The 12,273-nt window shown below is 34.1% G+C and overlaps 1 protein-coding gene across 3 annotated transcripts in view; it reads right to left on the minus strand.

The window, feature by feature from the left end:
* LOC115878963 (Krueppel-like factor 7) overlaps window positions 1–12,273 on the minus strand; it is a 441,498-nt gene that overhangs the window by 150,281 nt on the left and 278,944 nt on the right. Inside the window, exon 1 of one of the 3 annotated variants that reach the window (XM_030895572.1) lies at window positions 9,709–9,745. The exons of the other annotated variants lie outside the window; for them this stretch is intronic. The gene's annotated coding sequence lies outside the window, so the exon portion shown is untranslated. Of the gene's footprint in view, window positions 1–9,708; window positions 9,746–12,273 lie in introns of those variants that run through there. 3 annotated transcript variants of the gene reach the window in all.

The raw sequence follows: 12,273 nt of genomic DNA on the forward strand, positions 1-12,273 counted from the left end.
GACGTTTCTTTGTCGATGGAAAAACAATGGAAATGGTGTTGCTTCGAAGTCGAAGAGAGTGATTATTTCATTTTGTGAAATTCAAAGGAATAGAGAAAGGAATTTTCATTTAAATAAGGGTATTAAAATAATAGTATTTAGGACAGTGTTGTGTGCCTGCTATTATTAAACAAAATACTTATTTTGACTAAAATTGTCAATAATTTAGATACAGTATTGGCCATAAGTGAAAGAACTTTGTTAAAATAATGGGTTTTTCCTAATATGTTTAAAATTAAAATTTGAACTATATTTACTTGAAGTCTAGTGTCAGTGCTATAAAAATAAATAGCATTGTTTTTTTAAAATGTGCTTTAATAAGGTAGCAAAAAATTTAAATTGAAAAAACTATTGGACAAAAGTAGATGAACAAAATATATATTTAATAAAAAAAAATCTCATGTTAACAATAACTGAAAAATTAACTTATAATTTACTAGTACTTAGTGTAATAACCCTTATTCTTAATTACTTTCAGACATCGCTTAGGCATGGATCCCAGAAGATTTTCAATTATAGAAAAATCTATATTTTTCCAAGACTCTTCCAAAGCTGCAAATAATTCTTGCTTATTTTTGTAGAATTTGGTCCTAATGTGTTGATCCAAAATTTCCCATAAATTTTCTATTGGATTCAGGTCTGGGGATTGCGATGGCCATTTGAGAACAGTCACCATTTCATCTTCCAAAAACCTTTTAACCAATTGTGAGGCATGTTTCGGGTCGTTATCATGTTGGAAGTAGTGTACAACTGGCATTTTTTCCTCCAAATAAGGCACTAAAAGGTTTTGTAAAATGTCTCTGTAGCCAAACCGATCCATTATGCCCTCAGTTTTATGGAGAGGCCCCATCCCATACCCAGAAAAACACCCCCATACCATGATTGAGCCCCCACCATGTTTTACAGTGGGTCGCGTGTACTTTGGTAGCAATCGTGTGTTGGGAGGTCTTCTTACATGTTGAATTCCATCTGATAATACCAAATTAAACTTTGATTCATCACTAAAACAAACTTTTTTCCATTGTGCCACAGTCCAGTTTTGATATTCGTTGGCAAATGCTAATCGGGCCTTCAAATTTTATTTTGATAGCAGTGGTTTCTTGGCGGGTCTTCGGGAAAACAACTTCTGGTCAACTAATTTACGTCGGATCGTCCTTGTACTCACTGGTGGATAGCCCATTTCTTCAAGATTTGCTTTTATCTTCGTTGACGGCAAAAATGGATCTTGTGAAGAAATTCGTTTTATGGCTTTTATCATATTGGGACCAACTTTTTTAGGTCGTCTTGGTTTTCTTTTTATAGAGACATCTCCTCTCTCATTATATCTCTTTAAAATATAATGTACCGCTGATTTTCCAAGGCGTAATTGCTTAGCGATTTCCGATTGCTTTAAACCATCCTTAAAAGCATTCACTACTGGCAACTTAAGATCTGCAGACAAGTTAATTCCACGTGGCATGATATATCACAAGAGCTCAAATGTTTTTAAATCGCATTTGTTCATAAAAGCAGAACAAATGAAACTAACGATTTTTAAAAATATTTGGTTCATCTATTTTTGTCCAAGACAAAAAAGCAATATTTGCCAATTCTTATCTATAAATGATAAGGCTAACAGAAGAATTTATATTTGTTTGTAGTATTTTGGTGAGAATGTATTAAACTTTTAACATACAAAGGTACATAATATAATTTTGATATTTAACACCTCAAATCTGATTTTCTTCGCAATTATTGGTATTGGTTCATCCACTTTTGGCCAATACTGTATTAGAATACATTAGAGTAAGGTATTCAAAGAGAGTGCAACCAATTTTGTTGATTTCTGTTTACATCAAATTTCGTCGTCAACATTCAAAGAAAAAGCTCGAATTGTTTGTACGAAACAATCTAGCAGAAACAATTTTAAATAACACAGGAAAAAGTTTAATTTCGCCATGCTGTTTTGTACTCTTTTAGAACAATAAAAAAAATGAATTTCCCACTTTCAACGGTCATAATAACAGCGCGAAGCGCTAAACACGGCGCCTGGAAAATTCCAGAAAAACACAATACGTTATTAAATTCCATAAATCACACCCGTTCTCTATATCTTCCGTTTAAATGGCGAGAAAAAAGCGGCGTGTGTGTGTGTGAGACAGTGGCGCGTGCAGTGCCAATCAAAACAAGCTAGTCAAAAATTACCAAAATAAATAAATTGCATAAGTAATCAATATTGGGGGAAAAATTTCAGATCTGGCATCACTGAGTTACTTCCTTATTCTATCTCTTTCTTACACAATTTAAAATAATTCAAATATGCATATCTTACCCCTAGAATCAAAATAAAATAAAGAATGCTTATTCCAAATATTTCTTTGATTAGTAATGAGTTGAATATAATATAATAAAATTAAAAAAAAATGATTTTGTCTGAGGTAAGCAAATTCTTTTTGCCTACATTATATGCACGCCAACTCTGGATCAGGGAAAAGCAGAATATTCACTGGAAAACAGAGAGGGACACAGCTATAGCAAGGCTTTTATCACAGAAATTCTAAAACCAACAAGGAACTACTAATACTGAGCAGGAATATCAGGTCTTTTGACAGGACCTATAGCTATCAAATTCTACCTGAACAAACTCAAACCTGTGTCAAGGAAGTTTTTGCTGTAGACTTTGCGATAAAGATTCTAAAACAGCAGTGCACATAATATGTCAATGCGGGGCTCTTTATCAAGCGAAATCAAGTCTAGAACCGGATGAACTATGCTTCCGTCCTATCAAGGACCTGCACAAGTCGGTACAGGGTACAGGGACAAACACAATACTCGTATAGACCTTATACTAAGGGCTGGCAAAGGTTAGTCTTGGGTCAAGATTTCCGTATGTAAGAAGAGTACAATTGGCGTTTATAATGTACTGAACAAAGAGAGGACAGTAAACACGTTGCCAAACGTATGAAATAAACGGAGAAACTGTGCACATCGCTGAGAGACGGGAAGGGGATATAGCAGATTTGTCGCAGTTGACCGGTCGACCCAATCAATACCTCTGTCAGTACTTAAAGTTCTAGAGAGAGGTGTACGTCATGCGTTCGGCTTGACAATTTAATTACGTCTCGTGATACTTAATTTGTTTATTCATTAACGAGTCGTTGTAATTTTCCCTATAGCTTGAATTTTTTTAAGTGCAAGCTAGAAACACTTGCATTTTTGGTAAAAATTAGTGGAATTGAGTGGGTGTTCGATAGTGGTCGCGCTATTAAAACTCTGAATTGAAAAATCGATATCACGAAATCTATTAGAAATAATAGATTGTAGTTTTTTCAAGAACTTTGTTAATATTTCTGCTGTGTTTTCTTTGTAGACAGTGTGTGAAAATCTTTATCAATAAAAAAATTACACGATTTCTGAAATTTGCTATGCTCTAAAAGTAAATGGATGGATTGTTTACAATTTTTGAATGGAAAAACCTTATCGAATTTTTCTTATGTAAACATATTGTAAAATATCCGATCTTAAAAATAAAAAAAAAGTTTCAATATCTAAAGCGGTTCTTGAGTTATGGCCTGTTATGAATTAAAAAGTTGAGTTCTTAAATTATCGCGGTTACAGACGTTTCCTCGTTATAAAAAAATGACACCTAACGATATCCTTATAATTCCATTTCAATTGCTCAGAAACATATCTAATGATTTTATCTAGGTATCTCTTGAAAAAAAAGTCTTTTAAAAATAGCGGTTTGCGATCGTGATTTTACTTTACTTGAGAGGGAAAGGCGTACCGGCAACGCCGAAACAGCACACCGTCGCATTTCTCTCACTCCGACTTAATTAGATCCCTATGCGATTTACTTCCACACATGTAAATGCCGACCCAAAAGTAACAGTTGCCAGCACGGTACGTCGCAGCGTTTACCCCTCAAAACTGAGACGCCACTGGAGTGAGGCGCGGGAAAAAGAATTGAAATATACGAACTCCCTCACTGGCTGTTCTCGGCCATGTGAAAACTTCCAGATTGAAAGTTAGGCGGCCGCTATATTTTATATAATCTCTTTTTAGTGCGCGCCCTGGGTGGGAAGTTTCCAGCGAAAAGTTTGGCGGATTTTTCGCCGAACACCTACCTCTGTGCTGACATAGATTTGTTCTTTCGATAAAATACGAGTTTGTAGAGTTCAGTTCCGGTTGTCGAGCCTAGAACTAGTTCGATTATTCATCAAAGATCGTTCTTTTACCAAGATGTGAATGTGAAGCTTAAATAAGTGCAAATATATTTAGGGGTGCTATGAGTTTTTTCCTAAAAAAAATTTGAGAGAATTTTACAATTTTTTTTACAGTAATACAAAGAGTAAACAAAAAACTATTTAAAATATTTAAATGCAGCTATTCGAGAACACTTTAGTTTTTTTAAATAGATACGTCTATAAAAACCGTTGACGTTTTGTTAAGAGGACATTATACCAAGTGAAACTTCAAAAATTACAATTACTACCTGATAAAAGTCACTAGTAAACAAGAACTAACAATATAAAAAATGTTAATTTTTTAAATCTCCATCTAATAAAAAATAATATAGAGAGTGTTCCTTAAAAAAACCAATAAAAAATATTTTAAATTTTAGAAAGTTTGGCGTAGAATTTTGAACATCCTGTATAATTTACGAGAACCATATTTACAGCCAAGTAAGTACAGACCTTTTAAAGTAAATACCTAATATTATAGTTTTTGTATTTTTAACAATTAAGAAAGGCTGAAAAATATATATTTTTAAACTAATTTAAACTATCGAAATATATTTACTCATATCTTAGGATTATGTAAAGTGACCTGAAAGAAAGCCAAAAATGCAATAATATACAAGGTGTTTCATTTAAAAAAAATCTTCACAATCCACTAACACTTTGGTACCAAACTTCCTGATTTTCCCTAGCGGCATCATGTAAAGCAGGTAAAATATGATTTTCGAGTAGTTCCAAATAATATTCTGCATTTAAATTTCGCGTAAGAAATAATGGCCCGATAATATTGTGTCCGAATATCCCTGCCCAAATATTTACTTTCTGTGGATATTGCGTCCTTGTTTCGACAAACCTGTGTTGGTTTTCTTTGTTCGAATATCGATAATTTTAAACATTGGGTTCATTATTTAAGGTAAACGTGCATTCGTCAGTGAAACATATGTTTTTTAAAAATTCCCTATCCGTGTTTGCTCATCATATCAAAACAAAACGCCTGCCGCCGTATTTCGTCCCCATCTCGTAGCTCTTGGTGCTTGTCATATTTGAAGGAATAGTATTTATGTCGTTTCAAAATTCGAAACGCTGTAGTGTGATCTATTCCTATTTCATCCTCAAGTTTCCTTGTGCTGATCTTTCCATCGTTCTCTTCCACGCACAATAAAACTTCCAAGTCGGTATCATTTCTTGCATCTTCTCTTTGTTCCTGCCTTGCTTGACATCTGCCGTTATTTATTAGGGTACCTTTGGTCACAAATCTCTGGATATTCCTTGCGATTGTAGATTTTCCAGGTATCGGTCTATTCGGATACAGTGCAGCAAACATGTCCCACACCTTTTGATAACTATTTCCTTGATAATACTATTTAATCATCAATACTTTTTCTTCGGTAGTGTAATTCATGGCTAATATTTTCGATGTAGGTATGAGTTTTTAATAATAATAATAAAGCACTAAATAGATAAATTTATGAAATTACAACTTCATTTGACAGTTATCTTTTACCTTGACTTGTGCTCCTAAGTAAATACAGGGTCATAAGAAAGGTGAAATATTTAAAAAGAAATCGGCGATAACTCGTAAACGAGCTAATCAAAAATATCTAAAGTTATTCTTTTGAATGTGGGTTTTAGTGCTCTTCAATGAACCTAAATAGAATTATTCTCTAAAATAATTAGGGAAGCCAATAATTGGCTCCATTAAAATTTACATGGGATTTCCTATGTCCCGATCGACAATGCCAACACCCGGTATATATCATCGTACATACTTTAGGTTTGCACTTAAACTAAATTCTCAAGTTTTCATTCTCAATTCTAGGAACTACAGATACCCGACGCACTATTGCAGGACCCTGTACATATCTGTGTTTCACACGGTAGCTGATATATTTCCTAGGATGATATATACCTTTAATAGAAGAAAAATACACTCTATCTAACGCCATTGTAAGTTCACACGTCCCAACTTAAGCTGTCCATAAAAAAAGATTCACGTTCTTCGCGCAGAGAGCAAAAAAAAGAACCTTTCTCTGCACTGGCGTTCTTTATTTTCACTCTATCCGCTATTAGTTTTATCTGCGCTATTTAGGATTTATTTAGACAAGCCGTGCGGACTGTCTCACGCCCCGTAATGCGTTTCTTTTTCCTTTAAATTGCCAACCGTCCATCCAAGAGATTTTCGCAGGGCTTATCTGGAAAACGCCATCTATCAGGAATTTGTCGCGGATGAAGGCTTCCTCTGGTGTCACACGCGTATTTTCTGAAAGACTGATTTAGTAGTTTTCTTGAAGTAAAACTAATTTTGAAAAGGATCTTAAAAATATACAGTGGGTGAGTCTCTAATAAGGGCAAATATTTTCAGGACTGGTAGATCTCAATAAAAGAAACATATTTTCTTTTTACCGTTTTTCAAATAAGTCCAAAATAACCGAGTTGTTTTACTTTGAAAATATCCAAAAAAAAATATATTTTTTTCTTAAATTTTGAGAACTGGATCTTTTCTGGGTTTTCTTTCTTGTAAAATTAATCTACTACCTATGTTGCCATGTTATCCAGAAATTATGCTTTTTTAACTAAAAACTAAAAAAAATTACAATTTTTTTTTCAAAAAATTCTGTCCTTCCTGTCTCACGATGCACCGTTTTTGACCAGGAAGGGTTCATAGTTTCATAGATGTCGATTTTCGAAAGAAGTCAGAACATGTACATTATTTCGTATATTCTTCATTTTATTGATTTTATGGAAAGTACTGTTCATTAAAATGTTGTATCCTATGTTATAGGGCTTGTTTCTCTCTACAATTTCCTGTCTCACAATGTACCGTTTGTGACCAGGAAGGGTTCATAGTTTCATAGATGTCGATTTTCAAAAGAAATCAGAACATGTACATTATTTCGTATATTCTTCATTTTATTGATTTTATGGAAAGTACTGTTCATTAAAATGTTGTATCCTATGTTATAGGGCTTGTTTCTCTCTACAATTTCCTGTCTCACAATGTACCGTTTGTGACCAGGAAGGGTTCATAGTTTCATAGATGTCGATTTTCAAAAGAAATCAGAACATGTACATTATTTCGTATATTCTTCATTTTATTGATTTTATGGAAAGTACTGTTCATTAAAATGTTGTATCCTATGTTATAGGGCTTGTTTCTCTCTACAATTTCCTGTCTCACAATGTACCGTTTGTGACCAGGAAGGGTTCATAGTTTCATAGATGTCGATTTTCAAAAGAAATCAGAACATGTACATTATTTCGTATATTCTTCATTTTATTGATTTTATGGAAAGTCCATTAAAATGTTTACATTCAAGAAACCTAATCCGTAGGTTTGTTAACTTTACTTTCAGCGACTAAATACACAGGCTTTTTTAAAGAAAACTAGCTTAACTTCAATCTTAAACTCTCTACCACTTTTATTCCTTCACAAAACTCCAAAATCCTCCAGTTTAAAATTAGAAAACCCACCTCCTTAATATCACCGCTTAAAAGACACAAAGAACTCTGTAATCCCAGCTAGAATTTTTCCAAATTCCGCTGGATTAAATCGCGGAACAAGCCGCGATCCTCCGGGCAGCCCGGAGTTAGTTAAAAATGCAGCTGTCCCGTGTATATGTATATCGTCGGTCCGGATTAGTTCCGGGTGCCGGAATGCCCGCTCCAAATCGGATTACAGTTTGTTTCTGTTATTTTAGCCCTCCGGAATCGGGCTGTGGCGGTGTTTGTCTTGCGAATTACGGGCTAATAGACCGTAAACGGTGAGGAGGTGTGAGGAGGGACAAACTAGGAGAATGGGATTCCAAAAGGACTGAATTATTCTATAACAGTTGTATAGGGTTGTCTTAAGTACTGTTTGTTTTTAGTAAACGTTTTATTGCGAATAAAACGCGTTGTTCGGAGGGGCTTCGCGTCGAATTAATCATTTGTAATGGTGATGATAAAGCAAAGCAAGAATTTCCATTAACATACAAACTGGATAAAATTTTCTCGCAGAGTTTTGCAGCGTTCGTCTAATAGACATATTTTTGTTTAAATGCTCTCTCTAAATTTGCGAAAAATTGTGAAATGTGTAAAAAAATATATAGAAAACTTGGTAATATTTGAGGGGTAGTTTCATCTCGTTGAAATTTGACTTTCGAAAAATCCGTTTGCCAAAAATAAGCTTTTTAACGTCAAGCAGTTTAAGCAGAATCCTGGTTAGTCAATTACTCAACTTTTTGGAACACCTTGTATGCTTTTTAAAAAAAATTCAAAATATGTAAAAAAACAAAATAAATTATGCGTGATGTCCAAGCGTTTTCCCGTTTAAACCTAACCGTTTTTTAAATAACAAATATTGTAATATTTGAGGGGCGTTTTCACCCTCTTGGAATTTGAGATTCGAGAAAACCCTCCTTATCGAACCTCTACACCCCACAGTCAATCCGTTTGCCAAAAATCAGCTTTAAACGTCAAGCAGTTTAAGCAGAACCGTAATTACTCAATGGTCATATTTTATGAAACACCCTGTATAAATTTTTAAAAAATCTTAGAATACGTAAAACAACAAAATAAAATATACGTGTTTAAGGAAACCGGTTTTTAAGTAAAAAATATTCTAATATTTGAGGGGTGGTTTCACCCCTTTAGAATTCGAGTTTCAAAAAATCCCTTCTTATCGAACCTCTACACCCTAAACTCAATCCGTTAACCAAAAATCAGCTTTTTACGTCAAGCGCTTTAAGCAGGAGCGTGATTAATCAATGACCAGATTTTTCGAAATACCCTCTATACATTTTTAAAAAATCTTAAAATGTGTAAAAAAACAAAATAAAATATACGTGTTTAGACGTTTTTTCGGAAACTTGACCGTTGTTTAAATAAAAAATATTGTAATATTTGAGGGATGGTTTCACCCTCTTGGAACTGGAATTTCGAAAAATCCCTTCTTATCGAAACTCTACACCCTAGACTCAACCTGTATGCCAAAATTGAGCTTCTTACATTGAGTGGTTTGAGCAGGATCGTGATTAATCAGTGAGTCAGTCACTTACGGATTTTATATATTAGTATAGATTATAGTACCAATATATTTGTTTTGTAGGACATTATTAAATGCTTTGATATTCTGTAAAATATATCTTATAATTTCTTATACAACCTTCTAAAAATTATATTGCTACTTGGGTTTAGGACAGAAAAATTGTTTCGTATCTGTTTACAAGTACCAAATTATCTAGCATTTTCAAATTTAAACTTCAGCTATCCCGATCAATTCTTGTAACAGTATCTCAAACACAATCGTAGAAAAGAACAATCTAAACCGTGCAATATTGCACGACATTGCAAGCAGATATCTCCTTTCCAGCTGAGTTAAACTAACGGCAGAACAAATATTAAATCTCTAAAACACCTCCATTCCCGTAGCGCACCTAGATTCAATTTCAAAAGCAACGATATTACTTACTACTAAAAGGTTTCGTTTGGTCGTATTCTACGGGCGAAAATCGAGTCAGCGAACGTACCTGCAAGAAAGAAAAAGAAAAAAATTAGCGAGGAGAACAAAAGTTAGCGAGCGAAGGAGCGAATTAGAGCCGTTATGAAATTATAGTTACTTTTTCGCTTTGAGAGCGTCGTAGAAAGCTTTTAGAGCGAACTGTCTGCTCGGGACGGGACGGGTTTGCTTAATTTTCTCAGCAGTTAATTGAAATCGAACGTGTTTCTTGATAGAAACAGGTTAAAATATTAAATTTGGAAGTTAAATAACCTTTTTTTCCATAACAACTGTTAAAATTGCCTTATATCTATCAGAAATAGTAGATACAATAGTACTTTAACCGCAAGGGTAGATTAAATGATGCTTTAACAGCGAGTATAGGTTAAAAACTTTATATCTTCTCGCACGTTTTTTCAATGCTTCCAATGTTTGAAAATTTTTGTATTCCTTTTCATAAGTTATTCGGTATTTAAATGAAAGTAGTTTGGATACGGCGTTTGTCGCCTCAGCCTGAATATCTGTTGGTAATTTACTTATTTCGTTTTGAGCCATTTCAGGCTCCAATTCAATCAACAATCGACACGAAAAAAAATTAAAAAATATTGATTCAACGCTGAAAACTAAAGAGACGGCTTTATTTATTTGTCAAATTACATAGAAACGAACGCCAACCCAGCACAATATTTTTTCTACTCGTAATAAATTCCTTGAAATAATAATTTCTGAATATCTTTTAAAACTGAAAAATATATTTTAAATTCCAATAAAAGCTGCCTAAATTTTAATTTACCCTGTATAACCCGATATTTTGTAATTAATAATCATAATACGATAAACCAAATTCAAAATTAACTACAAAAAGTGTGAGACAAAATTAATATCAAACATCGGTCACTGTTAAAAGCAAGTTACACGTTTATTTTAAATGGAACACCCAGTATTATTCCGATATTGAAAAGAAAATATAATAATTTTTCCTTAAAATACTATTAAGGTTGCCTACCCCTCAGACAAAGACTTACATTTTTATGATTTAGTTAGTGTCAGTCGTTCTTGTAAAGGAATAAGAAAGTGGCAATCATATACACCAAAATTATGTTTATTTCTCAATCACCGAACTAAAGATAATTTAAAAATTTTCGTTTATATTAAACACAATTTATAGCAAAAATGCCAATCATACACACAAAAATTATGTTTATCTCTCAAAGGAACTTAAAAGTATTCTTATAGCTTCTTCTATTCAATTCCCAACGCTTTGGCCTCTCTTTAACACGACGACAAGGTCCAATTTCACGGAAAATTTCGCAGCAATTTAAATTATCCCGTAATTTAATTAGTCCATAGCTCCGTGTCGTCTCGTCTAAATCAATTTGGCGCGCTTCTTTACTTCAGAAACGTACGGCCGCACCAGCTCGAAAAATTATATTTCGTTTCGTCGAGGACGAACTAAAGTCCTAATTGTCTCCTTTTTTTTCTCGATTCAGTTAGAGGTTTTCTTGTTCTTTTTCTAATTTAGTTTGGAGAATAGTACGTCTTGAAGTTTCACCAGAAAACTGTCAGATATTATTAGAAAACTATCGGAGAGTTAGGTACTTTTTAAGATTCCAATTCAGAACCATTCTGAAGCAATTAAGATAGGAATAGTCAAAACTTTCTGATTTGCTCTTCCTCTTTTAGGAAGTTCGAAATCGTAACTGCTGGAAAGGGCAATCAGAAACTGCTGAAAGAGCATTACAGCCATATCCTTAAACAAGTAAACAACTCCAATATGGAAGCACTCAACATAATACCTCAGTATAACAGCCTCGATGTATTAGACATTCCAATAACAAACCACGAAATAAAGGACTCCATAAAACAGCTTAAAAACAACAAATCAGCTGGCTGTAACGCGATTCCCGCGGAAATCTATAAGTCTGCAAGTAAAGAACTTATTGGTCATCTTAAGGCTCTCTTCGATGTCATATGGGAAAGCGGAGAGTTACCTCAGGACTTTTGCAACGCGAATATAGTGAATATATTTAAGAATAAAGGAAGTGCATCAGACTGCGGAAACTACCGAAGAATTTCACTACTGGCTATCGGAGGAAAAATTCTTACAAAAATTATGTCAAACCGCCTGCACCCACATATAGAAAAAATCCTCCCAGAATCGCAAACGGATTTTCGCACCAACCGCGGTACCGTCGATTCCATATTCTCCATCCGGCAACTACAGAAAAAAGTAAAGGAGCAGCAGTCTAAACTTTACGTTGCATTCATCGATTTAACAAAAGCCTTCGACTCTGTGAACAGAGATGCATTTTGGACAATTATGAAAAAGTTCGGAGTACCCATCAAATTTCTTACAGTGTGTAAAAGCCTCCATAACAACAACAGATCAAGAGTGTCATATCATTGATCACTGAGCGATCCCTTCCTAACAAACACAGGCGTTAGGCAAGGATGCGTCTTAGCGCCTCTCCTATTCAATATATTTATGGCAGCGCTCTCCATTATAGTGGACAGCAAACTGCAGGAGAGAGGTTTGGG

Source organism: Sitophilus oryzae, unplaced genomic scaffold, assembly GCF_002938485.1.
Source record: "Sitophilus oryzae breed Bouriz unplaced genomic scaffold, Soryzae_2.0 scaffold_154_pilon_pilon, whole genome shotgun sequence".
NCBI lineage: Eukaryota > Metazoa > Arthropoda > Insecta > Coleoptera > Curculionidae > Sitophilus > Sitophilus oryzae.